The sequence below is a fragment of the Euprymna scolopes genome, chromosome 21 (genome assembly GCF_053919585.1).
Source record: "Euprymna scolopes isolate OS-2025 chromosome 21, ASM5391958v1, whole genome shotgun sequence".
In the NCBI taxonomy this organism is placed as follows: Eukaryota; Metazoa; Mollusca; class Cephalopoda; order Sepiida; family Sepiolidae; genus Euprymna; species Euprymna scolopes.
In genome coordinates, this window is record NC_136502.1 from 14,827,441 (window position 1) to 14,849,695 (window position 22,255).

Here is a 22,255-nt window from a genome sequence, read left to right on the forward strand (position 1 = left end):
TTATGCGTATGCTGTGATATGCGTGTATAAATAGATTATTGACAATTTATACATACACAAATTTGCTCTTCCACACTGGCACGCGCGCACTTCTGCTTACACAGTCAATAATCAAAGGGAAGAACGCAGCATACGCAATCGCGCACGTGTTCACGCACGCGCGCACACGCGTTTCTTAGCGCAGTTTTATTTTATTTTAGTTGAACGTGAAAAATCAATAAAAACTCGGTTTTCACAACCATTTACTCTCTCCCTCTCCTTTCTCACACATATATACATACATTTATAAAATAAAGAGTACAGTACATGGTTCATATTTTTTCTAGCATAGCGATCTAACGGATAGGGGTACTCATCTCTTTTTCAATATTAATGAATTTATGAAATAACTTATCCGTGTATGTGTGTGTGTTTCTCGCTTTTACGTGACTTACGACTTACACATTATTTTTCATTTAGCTCGCCCCCCCACCTTGTCTCTCTCTCTCTCACACACACATACATAAAATAAAGAGTGCGTGATTCATATTTTCAGTAATATAGCGATAGTGAAGAGAGACTAATTCTCTAAATTATTAATTTCTATCTTAATAGTATGAGACAACTTCTCGTGCGTATGCGTTATTCTCGCCTGTACGTGACTTGCACGTTTTTAATTTCATTGCTCAATATTAATTAACTATTTGTTAAAATAATAATTTAAAAAAATACACTAGCTGGAAATAAACTATTTTAAAACCTGGTTTTTAAAAATGATTTAATATGAAATTTAATCTACCAGAATGCATTTTGTTTTTTCGTAAACAGGTCAGCTATTTTAAGCTTGGCATTCTTCAACAATTGCACTTCATAAACAAAGACAGCGGAAATGGATACAGTTGATGAAAATACGGAACGGAAACCACCAAGCATGAAACGAAACACGAATTCATACATATTTAGAAATGTAAAAAATAAATTAAGAAATTCTTTATTTTGTTATTGTTTCGTATAAAAGTGTTGAAATAAAGCTGTATTGTTTTCTGTGAGTAATAGTTGTAAAGATAATTTAGAAAAAAATAATTAAAAAACGCAATAGGAAAATTCTGAACAATACAAATGCATCACGCACAAATAGATTAAATATATCCTGTAACTGCTTGAATAAAAGCGGATATCCACTTAATAGGAATTGTTTAATAAACTCTGTAGTATATAGTGACCAAAAAGTACCCAAATATCAATAAATTTTATATTGGCACTAGCCTGGGTGCCCGGCGTTGCCCGGGTGTTTGGAAATGTGTGTTGAGCAAAAAATAAAAAGTTGTACTAGGCAGGTAGGCTTGAACCCGTGAATGTGGAGAGAGGTGTTAAAAAAAAAAATGGTAGTAGCGTGGGAGGAAATCCAAACAACAGTAGGCAGCCAGGGTGAAGAGAGGTGTTTTAAAAAAAAAAATGGTAGTAGGCAGGCAGGCTCGAACCCTTGATACGAAGGCGGAAAAGAAAGTAAAAGAAAATCTAACGTCTTAGTTGATGTCTCCATGACGCAATCGGAAGTCAAAAGCGCTGAAATTAACCAAAGTCAATCCAATGGTGATGACTTGCTAAAAAAATCGACCTCTCCTATACAAAACGGCCGAGTTTAGGGTGAAGAAATGAAAGTTTTGGGCCAATTTTTCAATATTTGTCGTCTAAGACGTCGAGCTTCAAAATAATACCAATCTCGTCAGGATCCATTGCCTCTGTTGAAAGTTTTTACGAGACATACATACATACGTACATACATACATGATGGCAGCAAACTCGTTCTCGAGTATTGCCATTACTTAATATATCTCTGGCTCAAATGAGGCAGACATGAGCGCCATTAGCAACACGTGCCGGACGGTCACTTCTATGAACCTTCTACAGTCCTGCACATCTGCTGATGACCAGGTCCAGGCTGTGGTGAAAGAACTGACCCACTAAATTATCGCCCCATTAGCTTCCTCCCGCTTTTTGCCAAAATATTTGAGTCCTTGGTTAATCAAGCCCTAGTCCAGCACCTAACAGCTGCTAAACTCCTGACTGACAAACAATATGGATTCAGGCAAGCTCGTTCAACAGCAGATATCTTAACTGTAGTTTCTGAACGTATATACCTTTCATTGGATAAAACAGGGGAGGGTAGAGCGGTGGCCCTCGATATATCTAAGGCTTTTGACAGGGTAGGCACGATGGTCTTCTAAGGAAAATTAGATCATATGGCATCACTGGAAGAATTCATAATGTAATTAAATCCTTCTTAAGTAATAGAAAAATCAAAGTTGTCCTCGACGGTTGTACATCCAAACAATACGACATAAATGCGGGAGTACCTCAGGGGTCTATCCTTGGACCTCTATTATTCCTGATATTCATAAACGACCTCCCTGATAAAATTGTTTCGGAGATGGGTATATTTGCCGATGACACCACTCTCTATAACAGATATGAGGGGAAAACAAATGAACGCATATCCAAGGAAATGGCAGAAACACTAGAGGATGACCTCCAATCCATAGTGGAATGGGGACAAAAATGGTTGGTCACATTCAATGCTGCTAAGACTAAGCTTGTTTCCTTCAATAACTACAAGAAACCTTCTCTACCACCAATAGCAATGGCCAAGAACACATTACCTGAAAGTACTTCTTTTAAACTCCTCGGCCTAACGTTTACAGGGAATATGAACTGGAATAGATACATTGAGAGCATTGCCAAGGCTGCTGCAAGGAAGGTTGGCTCCCTCTACCGTGCTAGAAAACTACTTACGCCTGACAGTATCCTATACCTCTATAAAGCAACCATTCGCCCATGTATGGTACTGTTGTCACATCTGGGCTGGTGCATCTGCTTCTTGTCTCTCGCTCCTGGACAGGGTTCAAAAGAGAGTCGCCAACCTGATAGGTCCTGAACTGTCATCTAAGCTTCAGCCTCTGTCCCATCGACGAGATGTTGCATCCCTCTGCCTGTTCTACAAATACTTCAATGGTGAATGCTCTGAGGAACTGCAAACACTTGTACCTCCCCGACGTAACTACCCCCGACAAACCCGACAAGCTACTAAGTCTCATCCCTTTACAGTAGAGATCCCTAGGTGCAAGAAAGCCTTTTACTCCAATAGTTTCTTCCCCAGAACTGCGGGTCTTTGGAACTCCCTTCCGGGATTCTGCTTTCCCAACTTCAATGATATGCAGAAGTTCAAGTGTAATGTTAACAAACATCTTCCTACTCATCTCCCTTCATAATGACTCCGCTAATTAAGTCCCTGATAGTAGCCCCCTGCTTCAAAGTGGCACTGTGCCTTGTTTGGGGTGAAAATTGAATAATAAAAAAAAAAAAAATGCCATTTGATCCATGACTGGGACTTAGGTTGTTGGGCACCAGAGCATATACCACACACCGGTGGGTCATGTATGCCACAGCTTACAGAGCCTAAGCTCCTCTGGAGGTTTCTGTGAGGGTTACCTCACCCTTAGCCTTTGGTTAAAAGAACCTTGGCCCACAAAGCAGTGGAGGTCCAGTTATATGGGACAGGGCACTCGCCATTCATCAGAGCCCCGTCTGCGTGGCAGTGGTCATGACGTGCACGTGGGGTTGATTTGTCTGGGAGAAGCACAGTATGATGCTAAGACATCTGTGTGCTTTTAACACGTGTCCACACTAGACGTTGACCACCACATACATACATATATACATACATGCATAAATATATACATTTAAATAGAAAGGTAAGATTTATATTATAGATGGCTGGTAACACTTTGAAGGAAAGGTTCTCTAACCATAAATGCTCCTTTTAGAATCCAAACTATAAATGTAAAACATCACTTACTATATATTATAATGAACTAATTGAATAAAATTTAACACCAACTGTTAAGTCGAATATCCTGAGAAAAGTTAAAACATGTTTCTCTCTTAACTCAACTTGTTATTTATGTCTTACTGAAAACTTATATATTATAACATTTAAAGATAGGGATAAGTTACTCAACAAAAAAAACAAGCAACCTTCTAAAATTGTACGCATTATAAAAAAAAAAACGTCTCAGCAATCTAAAAATTATTCTATAAACTAAAAGTAATTATTTAAAACAAAACTTTCGTTTTAGTATCAACATTTTATCAACTTTGAACCTCAATGTGCTTCAAATCTGAATAATACTATGCCACATTAATCCATTACATTTGGTTCCACAATATACTTATAAGACAAATATATATATTTATGTACATGCTTCTATAGGCATAAATATATATATATATATATATATATATATATATATATATATATATATTATAGAAATAGAATTTCCTCTCAATTCCCTACTAATGATTTCCCTTAACTTATGTACAAAACATTATCACTGTTCATCATCATCATCATCATCATCATCATAATCATCATCATCATCAATATATTTAACTAAGGTACTTCAATATATTTAACTAAGCTACTTCAATATATTTAATTAAGCTACTTCAATATATTTAACTAAGCTATTTCAATATATTTAACTAAGCTATTTCAATATATTTAATTAAGGTACTTCAATATATTTAACTAAGCTATTTCAATATATTTAACTAAGCTATTTCAATATATTTAACTAAGCTATTTCAATATATTTAATTAAGGTACTTCAATATATTTAACTAAGCTACTTCAATATATTTAACTAAACTACTTCAATATATTTAACTAAGCTATTTCAATATATTTAATTAAGGTACTTCAATATATTTAACTAAGCTATTTCAATATATTTAATTAAGGTACTTCAATATATTTAACTAAGCTATTTCAATATATTTAATTAAGGTACTTCAATATATTTAACTAAGCTACTCCAATATATTTAACTAAGCTGTTTCAATATATGTAACTAAGCTATTTCAATATATTTAAGCTATTTCAAATATTTAACTAAGCTACTTAAATATATTTAACTAAGCTATTTCAATATATTTAACTAAGCTGCTTCAATATATTTTACAATGCTACTTCAATATATTTAACTAAGCTATTTCAATATATTTAACTAAGCTACTTCAATATATTTAACTAAGCTATTTCAATATATTTAACTAAGCTACTTCAATATATTTAACTAAGCTACTTCAATATATTTAACTAAGCTATTTCAATATATTTAACTGAGGTATTTCAATATATTTAACTAAGCTACTTCAATATATTTAACTAATGTACTTCAATATATTTAACTAAGCTACTTCAATATATTTAACTAAGCTATTTCAATTTATTTAACTAAGGTATTTCAATATATTTAACTAAGCTGCTCCAATATATTTTACAATGCTACTTCAATATATTTAACTAAGCTATTTCAATATATTTAACTAAGCTGCTTCAATATATTTTACAATGCTACTTCAATATATTTAACTAAGCTATTTCAATATATTTAACTAAGCTATTTCAATATATTTAACTAAGCTACTTCAATATATTTAACTAAGCTATTTCAATATATTTAACTAAGCTACTTCAATATATTTAACTAAGCTACTTCAATATATTTAACTAAGCTATTTCAATATATTTAACTAAGGTATTTCAATATATTTAACTAAGCTACTTCAATATATTTAACTAAGGTACTTCAATATATTTAACTAAGCTACTTCAATATATTTAACTAAGCTATTTCAATATATTTAACTAAGGTATTTCAATATATTTAACTAAGCTGCTCCAATATATTTTACAATGCTACTTCAATATATTTAACTAAGCTATTTCAATATATTTAACTAAGCTATTTCAATATATTTAACTAAGCTACTTCAATATATTTAACTAAGGTACTTCAATATTTTTAACTAAGCTACTTCAATATTTTTAACTAAGCTATTTCAATATATTTAACTAAGCTATTTCAATATATTTAACTAAACTATTTCAATATATTTAACTAAGCTATTTCAATATATTTAACTAAGCTACTTCAATATATTTAACTAAGCTACTTTAATATATTTTACAATGCTACTTCAATATATTTAACTAAGCTATTTCAATATATTTAACTAAGCTACTTTAATATATTTAACTAAGCTACTTTAATATATTTTACAATGCTACTTCAATATATTTAACTAAGCTACTTCAATATATTTAACTAAGCTATTTTAACACGTGTCCACACTAGACGTTGACCACCACATACATACATACATACATGTATAAATATATACATTTAAATAGAAAGGTGAGATTTATATTATAGATGGCTGGTAACACTTTGAAGGAAAGGTTCTCTAACCATAAATGCTCCTTTTAGAATCCAAACTATAAATGTAAAACATCACTTACTATATATTATAATGAACTAATTGAATTAAATTTAGCACCAACTGTTAAGTCGAATATCCTGAGAAAAGTTAAAACATGTTTCTCCCTTAACTCAACTTGTTATTTATGTCTTACTGAAAACTTATATATTATAACATTTAAAGATAGGGATAAGTTACTCAACAAAAAAAACAAGCAACCTTCTTAAACTGTGCGCATTATAAAAAAAAAAAACGTCTCAGCAATCTAAAAATTATTCTATAAACTAAAAGTAATTATTTAAAACAAAACTTTCGTTTTAGTATCAACATTTTATCAACTTTGAACCTCAATGTGCTTCAAATCTGAATAATACTATGCCACATTAATCCATTACATTTGGTTCCACAATATACTTATAAGACAAATATATATATTTATGTACATGCTTCTATAGGCATAAATATATATATATATATATATATATATATATATATATATATATATATATATATATATATATATATATATATATATATTATAGAAATAGAATTTCCTCTCAATTCCCTACTAATGATTTCCCTTCACTTATGTACAAAACCTTATCACTGTTCATCATCATCATCATCATCATCATCATCATCATCATCACCACTACTACTACTATTACTACTAATGGCTAATGGACCTTTCAGACTTATGGTCAATTGTAAACATTTCCCTTTAAATTACCATAAAAGAAATTCCTCTCTATAATTAATTGTTTTATACATGCTCTTAACCCTAATTTTTCAATGTAACTAAGCTATTTCAATATATTTAGCTAAGATGGACTCTATGAATTCTGACGAAGGTGGTCGGATCTCTCCTCATCTTCAGAGATTATCTTCCTAGTAGAAACAATATGTAAGTTCATTCTGGACTTACAGCAATAAATTTCCTATATACTGCTCTGGCTATAGATTGAGCACTCTAGTCTGGTTTTTTTCACCGCTGAAGAAATATATATATATATATATATATATATATATATATATATATATATATATATAAACTTGAGTTCTTTCAACCATACTTGAAACCAAAACCAAAACTCATGAAGAATTCTAGATTATTTATAAAAAAATATAGATGACTTGAGTGCCATCAGCTATAATCGAAACCGAAACCAAAACTTATAAATATATATATTATAAAGTTGCAATTTAAAAAAAATATATATATATATATCCATATGACTTGGGTGCATCAGCTTGAATTGAAACTGAAACCAAAACTTTAAAAAAAAAAAAAATATATATATATATGTATATATATATATGTATATATATATATATATATATATATATATATATATATATATATATATATATATATATATATATATATATATATATATATATATATATATATATATATATATATATATGAGAGAGAGAGGGAGAGAGAGAGTTCTTTTAGCTATAATTGAAGCCGAAACCAAAACTTATGAAGAATTCTTGATAAAATTATAAAATAATAGATTACTGGAGTGTTTTCAGCTATAATCCAAACCAAAATCAAAATTATGAAGAATTCTTGGTAAAATTATTTATTAAAGACATGGATGACTTAAGTGCCATCAGCTATAACTGAAACTAAAACTTATGAAGAATTCTTGGTAAAATAATTTATTAAAAAATGACTTTAATGACATCAGCTATAATCGAAACCAAACTAAAACTAATGATGAGTTCTTGGTAAAATTATTTATTACAAAAAATGAAATTAAACGACTTATAATATATAGATAAGATTTTAAAATTAAATCTTTATTTTTACTTCAGACTAGGTCTTTATCAACAAATTTAACCAAGATTATCTTTAATGAAACTGAACATAAAACATTCAAGAACATATCTACGTTAACTTGTAGTCGGATTACAAACAGCTGAAAAGGCCTTGCCCCCCCCCCTTTCATATTTGGCCTTCAATCGGCAAATTCAGTATTTCTGATTGCATAAAACATGTGGATGTTTTGACATAATTTAAATACCGAAAGACGCCTTCATTATGACTGATTAAACTAGCATTCCTTTTCTTAAAAAGAATCATACATGTCTAGACGTTTAATTTTAAGAAAAGGTCTCCAAAACTCTTGCTTTTCTTCAATAAAAATAACTACGCGGTCAAATTACATAATTTTTGGAATATGCCATCTTCATTCCCTGACTGATACGTATATTATATAAATGCTTCTGTATTTCGTTACTTTTAATTTCTGTCATAAAGGCAATTCTGAATAAGCACCAAAGAAATAAAATAAAATAAATTGAAAAATGCATACACAAAAAAAATGGTTTTAAAAGATGTATTCATGGATATATATTTATTTTAACAGTAATAACCTTTTGAAATTAACAGTAACACCGTTTCTTAATGGGTTTATTTAATTTTTAATTAACAACAATTTTTATTTTAATTAATTTTATTTATTTATTTTTTCTAATTATTTGTTTGTTTATAATTAAATCGGCCAGCATGTGTAACTTAGCTTGCCAGAAGTATTTTTGTTTTAATTCTTTTGAAGAGTTATACTAGCGAAAAGGGAAGATAATCCAAAATCAATGCTTGTTTTCTAAACAAATTTTTCAGGTAATTTGAAACAAGTTCAATAAAATAACGAACTATCACAACAGAAAACATTAAAAAAACGAAACATTTGTTTAATTTAATTGCAATTGTTAAAAATTAAGCAACAATATTTCAAGATAAATTATGTTTAAATTTACAAATAAGATGTTATATTCTATATTTTCAAATTATTATTTCCAAATTATTATTTTCAAATTATTATTTCCAAATTATTATTTCCAAATTAAATATTTTGGTATTTTTTTTTAGACCTGCCCCAGCATAGTATAAACACCCCCAACCACCCCATGTTAAGAATCGCTTTCAAAATAAACACCCTTCCAACCTCCCCATGTTAAGAACAGCTTTCGAAGTTGGAGGGGGGGTATTCTGAAAGCCGTTCTTAATATGGGAAGGTTTGTGTGTTTATATACGCTGGGGCATGTCGTAAAAATTTACCAATAGTTACTTTTATAATGCACAAATAAAATATAATTTAGTTTAGAATATTATATATTAATTTTAGATTATCCCCAATTTCTGCTTGTATAACCACGACCTTAGAGGGCTGTGGTATAACTTGCTTCCGAAAATGAAAACAAAAATATACTTCCGACAAATGCACTTGTGCTATTAAGCCTAAATTACCTGAATTCCTTCAGAAAATATATCTATTTAAATTATTATTATTTTTAATTAAAAAAAAATAATTAAATTTTTCCAAAAAGCACTATTATAAATGAACCCGATATTACAGTTAAAGGGATTATTTTTCATTTTTATTTTTAATTTTTAATTCTAATTTCTAAAATTTAATTTACTAAACAAAATCACTGTTTATACAGTGAATGTGTACGTATATACGAGGGGCGTGCAATATGTAATGCCCCTGACCCACTTACAGTTGTCTAATCTAGCTGAAATTTTGCATGTGCAATGATTTATATCTCTATGGGTTATGTGGCAAATTACAGCTCCGAACTAATTGTGGTTTCTGTTTTACAGGTGTTTGAACTGAGTCAGGTGTGAAATGGAGCCTGTTGAATGTCGAGCAGTGATCCGGTTTTTGTATTTGAAAGGATGCACACCACAGAAGAAAATGAAAGAAACTTATGATGATAATGCCCCATCATATGACCTTGTAAAACGCTGGCATCATGAATTCAAACATGGCCAGAAGTCTGTGGGAACAGCTCCCAGACCTGGTCGCCCTCCCCCCCTTCTGCCATTGATGAGGCATCTGTCTGTCAAGTTGAGGCTGCCATTTTGGAAGATCGGCGCATTACTATTCGCCAAATAGCCCAAGATGTCAAGATTAATACAGAGTCTGTGGAAACTATCATTAATGACCATTTGCATATGCATAAGGTGTCTGCCAGATGGATTCCCAGGTTGCTCACACCATTCCAGAAGCGAGAACGTGTCGAGTGTTCAAGGATGAATTTGGAGATGTGCCAAGAAGATGAGTCAACGTTTTTCAAGAGACTGATTACACAGGATGAAACCTGGGTCCATCACTATGATCCAGAGACCAAAGCCCAGTCAATGCAGTGGAAGCACTTGGACTCACCACCTCCAAAGAAGGTAAGGGTGCAGCCCTTCGCTGGCAAGGTCATGCTCACAGTCTTCTGGGACCAGGACGGAGTAGTAATGACAGATTTCCTGGCAAAGGGTACCACAATTACATGAGCCTATTATGCTTCACTTTTGAGGAAATTAAGGGAAGCTATCAAAATCAAGAGGCGGGGCAAGATCAGCAAAGGACAACGCTTCGGTCCACAACTCACATGTCGCCAGATCAGAAGCACGGGCGTGTGGTTATGAAATCCTGCCCTATCCTCCCTACTCTCTTGACCTTGCACCCTCTGACTTTCACCTCTTCCCAGCCACTCACACATACTGACACACACATACAGATACAGACACATACACATACATACACATACACACACATTCACACACACACAAACACATCATATCAGACCAAAGTTCCTTACTTACCTGACTTTTCACAAGGGTAAAGTTAGACAGAAGCTCGATTTTTACATGGACAAAATGCAGCTCTTGCAAAAGGGGGGTTCAAAAAGGGGCACTTTGAATAAAAAAAAATTGCTTGAGTCAAGAAGGATTTCCTCGCCTCTAAACGAGACCAGAACAGATACTACACTTTTAAATATTTATTTGCAGAAAATATTTTAAAATTTACATGTTAAACAAATTAAGCACGAAGCCATCAAAAGTGTGTGGAAAATGTATATCGTTGGTCATCCTTGGTCACAAATACTAACAAATGTCTATCCTATTCCTAACTAGAATCATTTCAGTCACCATAATACCACATTCACACTAAGAGACGCTTTACTTTAAATATTCTCAAGTTGATTTGAAATTTTATTGTTCATAAATATGCATACACAAGGATGGAATACTGTTGCCACATCTAGGCAGGAGCTGCTAGAAAAGACTTGTCCTGCCTCGATAGGGTTCAAAATAGACTTCGTGGCCTGGTGGGAGATGTCCTTTTCTCTTCGCTGCAACCTCTATCTCACAGAAGAGATGTTGCGAGTTTGTCTCTGCTTTATCGTTATTTTCATGGAAAGTGTTCGACTGAGCTTCAATCTATGGTCCCCCCTTGCCAAACTTTCACAAGAAACACTCGACTAGCTGAAAACACTATCAATAATTCTCCACACTCTTTATCTGTGCCTAACCCTAAACATAGATTCCATAATAAAAGCTTCTTTCTTAGAACTGCACGCCTGTGGAATTGTCTTCAGTTTTCCTGCTTTCCAGCTGTCTATAATATGGTTGTCTTCAAGTCCAACGTGAACAAGTTTCTGATGAGCCGTTCCACTTAAGTTAACAAATTTACCGAACTTCCATTACTATCAATTACTATATTGTCCTTTTGACTACTGTACACTCTTTAACCCTTATCCTTGAGTGGCCTATCGGCCTTGGTAAGTGGTGACGCCTATGTAAAAAAACAAAACAAACTTGAATACCTACTGACATGCTTTTATGATGACTGCTTGACAAGGGAAGATAACTCTGCATTCAACTATTTATGAGTAAGGTTCTGATACAATGTAAAACCCATGAGTTATGTTTGATTAGGGTTTTAGGTTCGGGTTCAGTGAGTGTAGATGATGATAGCCAGTCGCACAATGTAACATGACTCCCTTTAATAAGAAAAAGAATAAAAAAGATAGACATCAGAGAATTTTTATTCCGGAAATGAATAAATATGTCTTTAGAACTGTTGAAGTACGTAAAAAAAAATAAAATAATAATAATAATAATGATTATGATGATGATGATGCAAGGAGCCAGGACTATTCTTTAATGCTCAATTTGGGGGAATAGCGTAGAATCAGCTCTGTTGTCATGATATCATCCTCCCAGGCACTATCTTCTCTTTTTTGGTGAGAGTGGTGCAGTATCTGATCTTTTGTCATGATACCTTCCTCCTAGGTATTACCTCTTCAGTTTGGGGAATTAGGGATGAGCAGTGTGGTATATGTTCGTTTGTTATGATATCATCTTCTTCCTACTTTGAAGGAAAAAATATTGATGAAACCTTAAAAAGCAAACCGTTTTTTATGAAAGAGAGAGAGAGACATGGATAGGCTGAGCTAATTCAATATGCATATAAAAACATAAAAAATAATGTTGTTTAAACATATATTTGCGCATGTATAGTTAACTAACAAATTCCAATTATTTTTCTATTTTGACCATTTAGCAGCTATTTTTACCGGTTAAATAGCAAATTGAATTTGTTCCATGAGTCTAAGTCCTCTATATATCAAGTTTCAAATTTGTAAACCAAAAATTGACAAAGTAGTTTGATAGAGACTGTTCTGCACACAGACAAACAGAGAGACAAACAGACGGACAGATAAGGTCACTTTATGATATATATATATAACTACATATATCTCACGGTGTAAATATCATAAAAACAATTGCAACTATTCTTTGGATTTTTTCAGATATAAGTAAATAAGCCCAAATTCTTTTTTTCTCTTCTTTTTAAAATTAATTCTTCTGATGAAGTCAGGATGGACAATATTAAAAAAATTGAGATTATATGATTGTTTCTGTGCTACAAAACAGGTGACGTCAAGAATTGAACATTTTTAACGTGCTGAAAGAAATAAACGGTAAGATGAACAACATTTTGGAATTTGGAATATAGACTTTTTGTCATTTATTTGTATATGCTCTGCAATTATATTTAACATACATCGAGCTTCATAAATAAAAGGATTGGCATGAATAAAGGTTGAAACATAATTGAATAAACATATTCCCCAACACACACACATATATCAATCAGGTCATTCAAGAATTTTTTCGTTTATAAATAAATAAATAATAGAAAATCAAATTCTTAAAGCGATATCATTGTTTACGGATGATATCATCATCATTCAGAAAAAAAAATATAGTGTTGTATATTTTGGATTATCAATGAAAATATGGGGTCGATTTATGAAAGCAAACAGTAACTTATTTCCTATTAAAAATGCTTTTTTTTTATAAGGAAGTCACCACTTATCAAGGCCCGGAGGCCACTTGGGGATAAGGGTTATTGCGTGTACAGTAATCAATGGGATAGTATCATAGTAATCGTTAGTATTGGAGATTTGATAAAGTGTCTTACTTAAGGGGGCGGTTCACCAGGAACTTGTTTATGTTGGACTTGAAGACATCCAAGTTGTAGTCAGGTGGGAAACAGACAAACAGAAGAGAGTTCCACAGGCGTGCACTTCTAAAAAAGAAGCTTTGTTCATGGAATCTACATTTTGATTTAGGCACAGATAAAGAGTGGGGAAAATTACTGACAGTGGTTTCAGCTAGACAGGTGTTTTTTGTGAAAGATTTGCGAGAGGGGACCAGGGATTGGAGCTCAGACGAAAAAATGCTTCCATAGTTTTTTCCATAGTTTTATTTTTATGAGGTTTTGAATAAAAAGAAACAAACTTTTTGCAGCAAGAAACAGTGAGGGAATTCCAATGTCTAGCAGTTCGAGAGAGGAAGGTATTAGAGAAAAAGGCTTTCCAGTGTTACAGGACCAAAACAGTGAATACTGTGGGATTTCGCTGCTTATTGAGTAAGTATGTACATTGAGGGGGCACAAGTGCAAAGAGTTCATCAGAGCATATCGCATTAAAGTAATTTAAAAACAAACACAGTGATTCAACACTGAGGTGATAGGACAGAATATATTGTGATATTGCAGAACTTATTAGATTGGAGACACTTATTTTTGGACCCTGTCTAAGAATGAGAGACTAATGGTAGACGCATATGTAGATGTTATCATTAACAAATACAGGGTGGAACGATAAAATTGTCACCCCAGAAAAGACAACATGATTCCATTTCCTTTTGATGAAAACCGGTTTTCTTTTTTCGTTGCAGACCATCTACTAGTTGGCCAGTTGTATACAAATCCCAAGAACAATAGGAGCCTTCTATCATGTCTTAAAGTGACACAATGTTTATCGAGCAAAATCGGAGATGCGCCACTGTACAATTCATGCTCTCTACTGATTCAAGTTATAATAACAGGTCCATTGCCAGCACCCTCAAAATGCAAATCTGTATGGTTTAACACTTGAGGACACAACTCAATCCATTGGATGACTTTTCCGGCAATGGTCTTTGGTATGGTTTCAAGTGAGGGCCACATCATGCCACCTCACATCTTTGAAGTCGGCTTGAAAGTCAACACCTAAGTGTACCTGGATGTGCTGAAAAGTGTGGTGATCCTGTGGTGCAATCAGGTGGGCGCTGGCAGATCCTGGGTATGGCAGCAGGACTCACTACTGGCCCACAAGTCCAACTAGACCCAAACTTGGCTTCAGAAGGAGTACTACGACTTTGTACCCTTCTCTCACTGGCCTTCCTCCTCCCCCGACCTGAACTGCTGGACTACTTTGTTTGGTCATACGTCAAGAACATCACCAACATGACCTCCCACAACACCAAAACCAGCTTGATCGCCACTATCCGCCAAACATCCACGGCACTTGTGGAAAAGGTATGCTCCCAGTTCTGGACCCATATCGAGGCGGTGACTGAGGCTGAAGACGGCTACATTGAATAGATGTCAGCTCTACTACATAATCAAGTCATTTGAATTGATTTTTTTCAATAAAAATTTCTAAAATAAGCTGTAGTGTTGCTTTCTTTGGGGTGACAACTTTATCGTTCTACCCTGTATGTTACAAAGACAAATATCAATGTAAACAAAGATACCTTGTATAAAGAAAAGAATGTAGAAATAATTGCATTAATGGCACAGAAGCCTGTCATTAATAATAAAGGATGCATAAAAGAAAAAAGAACTGGAAAATTTGATAAGTTCTTAGACTGAAAATAATAAACTAGTCATTATCACATTATCTCCATCTGCATATAGACAGATACCACATACAAATTCAATACATCTACCCTGATAGGCACTATCTTATGTTGCTTATGACCACCATTTCTGCCACATTCACTTGTGATAATAAAATGCTATGTTACATCCAATCAGCAACACCATCACAATCGTCACGTGTACAGAGGAAGAAGTTCCTTTTTTACTCTCTCAATATTTAGTGCTACACTGCTACCAGTTGAGACCGGGTCAAATTCTATATTTTCCTATGATATTGTGCTTGCACCACCATTAACTGGTTATTATATACATACACATAACATAATCTTTCCATTTCCTGATTCAAAAATAATAAATTATCCCTTCTCAATTCCGCCCATTTTGATTGGCTGATACCTGACTATTCGCATATTCTGGAATCCACTTCTACAATAAATAAGTGAATGCCCCAGAAATTATACAATATGGCGTCGTTCTCTACAGAAGAAAATCATGGTAAAAAAATTAACTAAATTAAATATATTAACCGATTGTTGTTGTTGAAAAATAAACAAATTGAAACATATTACTGATTGGTGTCATTAAAAAACCAACAAAATTAACCGATCGTTGTTGCACTCTACAGTTTACAATCATGCTGAAAAAAAAACAAACAAACAAAATTAAAAATTAATCAACTGGCATTACTAAAATAAACAACTAAATTAAACATATTAACTGATTAGCATCACTTTCTACAGATTACAGCTATGCTGAAAAAAAAAAAAGAAATAAATAAATTAAATATATTAACCAATTAGCATCACTCTATACAGAAGACAATAACTTTTTTTGTGGGTAAATTTTTACATTAGCTCCACCTCCACAATTTTCTTTAACATAACAACTTGTATAGGTTTTTGACTATGCTGATTATGAAAATCTCATTTAAATTTGTCAGAGACAAGTACTTTTCAACGGTTAGAGGTGTCTATTCTGAAAGCCGTTCTTAATGTGGAGAGGTTGGGGGTGTCTATTCTGAAAGCCATTCTTAACATGAGAGGTTGAGGGTTAGTCACCAACAACAGCTGTACTTTAATTTTTTATGAGAGAGGGGGGGGATGCATCAACCAGGCAGTGCAGGTTAACAGGTCCTGCTAGTATACAAAAATGTACATACATTTGTTCAAAGTGTACATACATATGGTCAATTCTCCTTTACGGTTGCGATTGTTGGACAGTAATGAAGGTGGCTGAAAGTCGCTTGGAAGCAGCAGGGGTATGGTTTTTAAGGAGAATTCTTTGAATCTTATAGGCAAGAAGGAAGACAAATGAAAAAGTCATGCATAAGGCAGAGTACAGCAGATCATTACTCAATACTGTCAAAAGTTAAAGTTCTTTGGCCATTTAATGTGGGCAGACAGCTTGGAAAAAAAAGCTTTTTCTGGTGATTTTTTTTTTTTGAAAAAAAGCTTTTTCTGGTGATTTTTCCTAACATGATATTAGGAAAAATCACCAGAAAAAATAGCAGAGGAAGACAATGAACAAAGTCTACTAACAGTCTTAAGAGGGTCACTGGAAACATGACTATAGATCTTATCAGAAAGAAAATCGATGTCTGCAATAACAGACCTAATACATGATTTGGTTGGTTGGTTGGTTGGTTGGTTGTTTTACGGCATATCAACCTTTTCAGGTTATTTAATGCCGAATCCAAAGATTTTGAAGAAAAATTTTTTAATAGAATATATTTGTTGTTTTCAAGTCAGATTCTATTTAACCCATAGTTGGGACCCTAACAGGTACTACCACTCCGGGTCAAAGTGGACCTGGGAGCAATGGTAATTAAAGGGTGGCTCCACACTCCCCAAAGCTCGCAAGCTGGGGCCTCACCACTGGATATAGTTTAACCTAATACATGAAGAAGAATACAAAAATGATATTAAAAATTAAACTGGACTCTTTTAAGGACATTTTATGACCTGAGAATGTAAGCTGCATCACTAAAATGAGTTGTCAAGACAATAATTATTTAATTGCAAACAAACAACCCTCACTTTTGTATGTTCTTCTTACTACATTTTGCTACTCTATTCCCGTGTTTTGTTTTCCTTGTAACTCTTTAAACACAGTTATAACAGTTTAAAAAAAATATTTTTGCAGAATCAAGGGAAATAACTCGCAATATAATTACTTTCATTTAATTTTTGGTGAGACAATCATTATTTAATTGCAACACTTTTAAAAGGATTACCAGAAGACTTTAAAGATTTTATGGTCTTCTTTTTTTCTTTACCTTTCTTTGAAGCATGTGGTCGTACAACAGTTTAGCTTTTTTTTTTTTAACACAGTTCTTTGTATTTTTGTTGTACTCTACAAGATCATTCAAGCTCTACCAGTTGGGTAGTAGAGGGCAGACAAGACAGTGCTGCATCTTATAGTCCCCTTCTGCATAATCATAGATGGTGGGGTCAGTTTTGTAGTCTCATCTGGTTATAACAACTTTTGATCACCCTATTACTGTTCTCAGATGGTTCAGTGTTTTGCACTTGAGACAGGGTGCTTTTGAATTGAGAGAGACAAAAGAATACAAAAAGGGGGATTCCCATGTCAGTAGGAAAGGAGCCATTTTTAAAAAAATAATATTATGTTGTCTTATTCCTCATCATAATCTGAAGATTCTATTTTTGGCATTAGTTTCTCTGATATTTTTCTGATCAGAATTCTTCAACATTTTTCCAGATTTTTATACAGTTCTTTTTATTATTCTTGTATGCTTCAAAATCTGCAGCCAGTTGGATAATAGAGGGCCGACAAATCAATGTTGCATCGTATGGTTCTCCTCTCCACATTCATAAATGGTTGGGTCAACTTTATAATCTCATCTGGTTATAACAATTTTTGATCCTGCCCCTATTATTGTTCTCAGGAGATTCCGCTTGAGCCAGCATGCTTCTATATTAAGCAGGAGGACCTTAAAAGAGGATATTTTCATGTCCGTTGGAGTGAGGGTGGGAGTGGCATTATCTAGCTGTCTGGTCCACAGCTGTAATTTAATCTCTTTCTGGGATGTTGATAAAGGTTCTACATGGCTAAGGAAGTTTCTGTTTGACTTCAGTTGTTGAACTGTTGATTCTGGTCTCATGTATGAAAGGCCAATGCCAGTGAGAAGGCGCAGGTTGTTCAACTAATTAGTGATCAAACGGCTGGTGTTGTTCAATGCTGAGTCTAGTTTTTAACATGTGTTGATCTGTCCCAAGCAAGACAAGCATACTTTGCAGAGTGTTTTGTAATAATCCAATGAAGAGAAGAATTAAAATTCCTCAAATTTAAAATCTTTCTTCAAGAGAGTCAAATACATGTGGATGAAAATATCTGTGCAAAATGGACAGGAAAAACTTATCCTGCATTGACAGAGTTCAAAATAGTCTTTGTTGCCTAGTAGAGGATGCCGTTTTCTCTTCCCTACAACCTCTTTCTCACAGAACAGCCGTTGCGAGCCTATCTGTGTTTTATTGTCATTTTAATAGCAAGTGCTTGTGTGAGCTTCAATCTATGGTCCCCCCCTCACCAAACTTTCACGAGAAACACCTCGTTTTGCTGAAAACACTATCAATAATTTCACCCACTCTTTATTTGTGCCTAAACCTAAATGTAGATTCCATGAACAAATTTTCTTTCTTAGAATGGCACGCCTGTGGAACTGTCTTCCGTTTTCCTGCTTTCCAGCTGATTACAATATGGCCCTCTTCAAGTCCAATGCAAACAAGTTCTTGATGAGCCGTTCTACTTAAGTTAACAAATTTACCAAATTTCCACTAATACCAATTACTATGATTCTGATACTGTACACTCTTTAACCCTTATCCTCGAGTCGCCTCTGGATCTTGATAAGTGGTGACTCCTATGTAAAATAAATAAATAAATAGATAAAACAAAGATGCATGTGTGATGTTATAACTGTGTGAAAAACTGACAAAAATCCTTTAAAGTCTAGATGGTACAGCACAAATGAACCATAATACTAGACTTTTGTTTGTGGACTTTAATTCTAATAAGAAAAAGTACTTTCTCTTTCTTTCAATTTACAGACATCATTTTTAAATGTTGATGTCTACAATGTAAACATCATGTCGGGCAATTTTTCTCTTCTCTATGCCAAAGTGATTTTAACGCCTTTAAACTCTCAGTTTGAAAGTAATTTCGGTGTTTGCATAGATTGATGATCTTTTAAATCAATGCATTTCAGGTGAAAACATTATTACATACTTACGTGTCATGTCGAAATTAGTATAAATTCCAAAAATTATGAAAAATGATCCAGTACAAAAATAATTACAAGTAAAAATAGAATTTATCGAATTATTGAGTTTTATCGTATGTTTTAATGTTGAATAGTTGCGCGACCAATTCTGTATGGCAAACTGACTTATCTTCCTTGATTTTAATTTTAAATACAGTCTGCCATTTTTAAATATAAAATGTCAGTTTCTGATGCATTCCATTCATTTGTTGACAATACTTATCTGCCGTAATGGTTTCGCCTATATTAAAAACACTGTAATGGATGAGACCAGTCGCAAACCACTAAACAGTCAGCATGACCTTTGACCTTTTTTTAGTGCAACTCTGGCTTTGAGAAGTGTTGTGGAGCTTCCTCGGTGTCTAACCACTGAGCTGTGTGGCCAGTTGTCATAATGAATCCACTTTTCATCACGTCATAAACCATTTGAGAAATGGATTGTTTTTGTTGCGTAAATAAAGGGAGATGGCACTTTATAATGGCGTTTTTTTTGGTTGTCGTCCAATTCATGAGGCACCCATTTATCAAGATTTTTTGTCTTTCCAAATTTTCTCAAGTAATTGAAATCATTATATATGTTACGTCTAATTCAGAAGCAAGTTCTCAAACAGTTGTGCGTGGATTAGCTTTGACTAAGGCTCTTAATTGATTGTTGTCAGCATCCGATAATCGACCACTATGCTCATCATCTTCAAGACTTTCATCACCGCCACAAAATTTCTTAAACCACCATTGTGCTGCACATTCAGTAGTGGTTTCTGGGCCAAATGCTTCATTGATATCGCAAGCTGTTTCAGCAGCTTTTTGGCCTAACTTGAATTGAAATAAGAAAATTGTGCAATTTTTACTTTTTTCATCTTGCATTCAACATTTTGAAAAAAAGCCATAATTGTAAATGATTATAATTTAAATGATTAAATAGAGTGAAAAACGCTCTTCAAAATGATATATAAAGTAAAGGGATTATAATGAAAACTTAATAGAAATCAAAATTAAAAATACCGCAAGAATCTTCTTGTCAACTTAATAATCATGGAAGAATCTAAATTTAGTTAATTTGATAAAAATTTGATGACTTGAAGCAAATCAAATTAGCTGATGGAAGTCGTAGTAATGGGATAATCCAAGCTAAAGATGACTGTGAAATTGATCTTGGAGATTATAATTATAATAAAGCTCCTTTTCTAGAACTGCCTGCATCTGAAACTCTGTTCCACTGACCTGCTTTTCAGCTAACTACAACATACTCAAGTTCAAGTCCAATGTTAACAAGTTCTTGTTGAGCCTCCCCTTTAATAATTAAATTTTACCCAATTTTCACCATTAACAATCACTACACTATTTCTTCAGTGGCCACCTTATATTCATTGACCTTTATACTCGAGTGTTCTTTGGGCCTTGACAAATAATAACTTGTAAAAGATTAAAAAGATAAAATAACCTTAAAAGATCTTTTCTTTTCTTTTTTAAATCAAACTGTTGTTAAGACACACGGACTAACAATGTCACTAGTAGAATTACACCATGTGGACAAGAAAAAGAAAAAACAAAACATCTTCATTAACAAGGATGTATTTGCATCGAAATATATTCTGATTGAAGCAAATTAATTGTTTATACAAAAAAAAAAAATGTGTTGTTTCTAGCCTTTTAAATGTATTAATTTATATATGTAATTCTTATTTTCAATTGATATGCAACGCTTCAAATGCAGGTTACAATTTTCACCTTGTTGATCTTTAATATATTTCTTCAAGCAGACAACATAATTTTTCAATAAAATCACCAACTAAAAATGGAGTTTCAATCTACTTTGCAGAAAAAAAAGCATCAAATTTATATTCCCTTGACACTTGCTCCTTTGCAAGAAGCTGGTTCAACAACAACAACAACAACAACAATACCTGGCTCCTGCAGAGGCTGTTTCTGATTGGCTAAAGTCTAATATTACAACTGAGATTCTGTATTTGATCCAATCAGTAGCAAGTATTTAAGTAAAGCAAATATCGAATAAAACTTAGTAGGGGATGCCCTTTTCTCTTCCCCGCAACCTCTTTCTCACAGAAGAGACGTTGCGAGTCTGTCTCTGCTTTATCGTTATTTTCATGGTAAGTGCTCGTCTGATTTTCAATCTATGGTTCCCCCCTCGCCAAACTTTCACGAAAAACACTTGTCTAGCCAAAACCACTATCAATAATTTCCCACGCTCTTTATCTGTGCCTAATCCTAAATGTAGATTCCATGAACAAAGCTTCTTTCTTAGAACTGCACGCATGTGGAACTCTCTTTCATATGCCTGCTTTCCAGCTGACTACAATTTGATTATCTTCAAGTCCAACGTAAACAAGTTCTTGATGAACCGTCCCTCCAAGTAATCCAATTTACAAAATTTCCACTACTTATGATTACTATGCTATAACCCCATTGACTAATGTATACCCATTAACCCTTATTTTCGAGTGGCCTCAGGGCCTTGATAAGTGGTGATTCCTGTGTAAATAAAAAAAAAAAATAGAAATCTTTTATCTGGGGTTGTTGTTTCGCTTCTTTCCACAACCTGTACCCGCTATAGATGTGCATACAATCATGAAGTTGTTTACATGGCAACTGAGAAGGCTAACATGCTTGCCAGTCAGTTTGCCTCAAACTCCACATTGGACCT

The 22,255-nt window shown here is 33.3% G+C and overlaps 2 protein-coding genes across 2 annotated transcripts in view; one reads left to right on the plus strand and one right to left on the minus strand.

The window, feature by feature from the left end:
* Nucleotides 1-189, minus strand: part of LOC145242011 (uncharacterized) — a 31,578-nt gene extending 31,389 nt beyond the window's left edge. The window contains exon 1 of the mRNA XM_080104903.1: nt 57-189. The gene's annotated coding sequence lies outside the window, so the exon portion shown is untranslated. The remainder of the gene's footprint in view (nt 1-56) is intronic.
* Nucleotides 1-22,255, plus strand: part of LOC145242005 (uncharacterized) — a 70,074-nt gene that overhangs the window by 3,616 nt on the left and 44,203 nt on the right. The gene's annotated exons all lie outside the window — the stretch shown is intronic.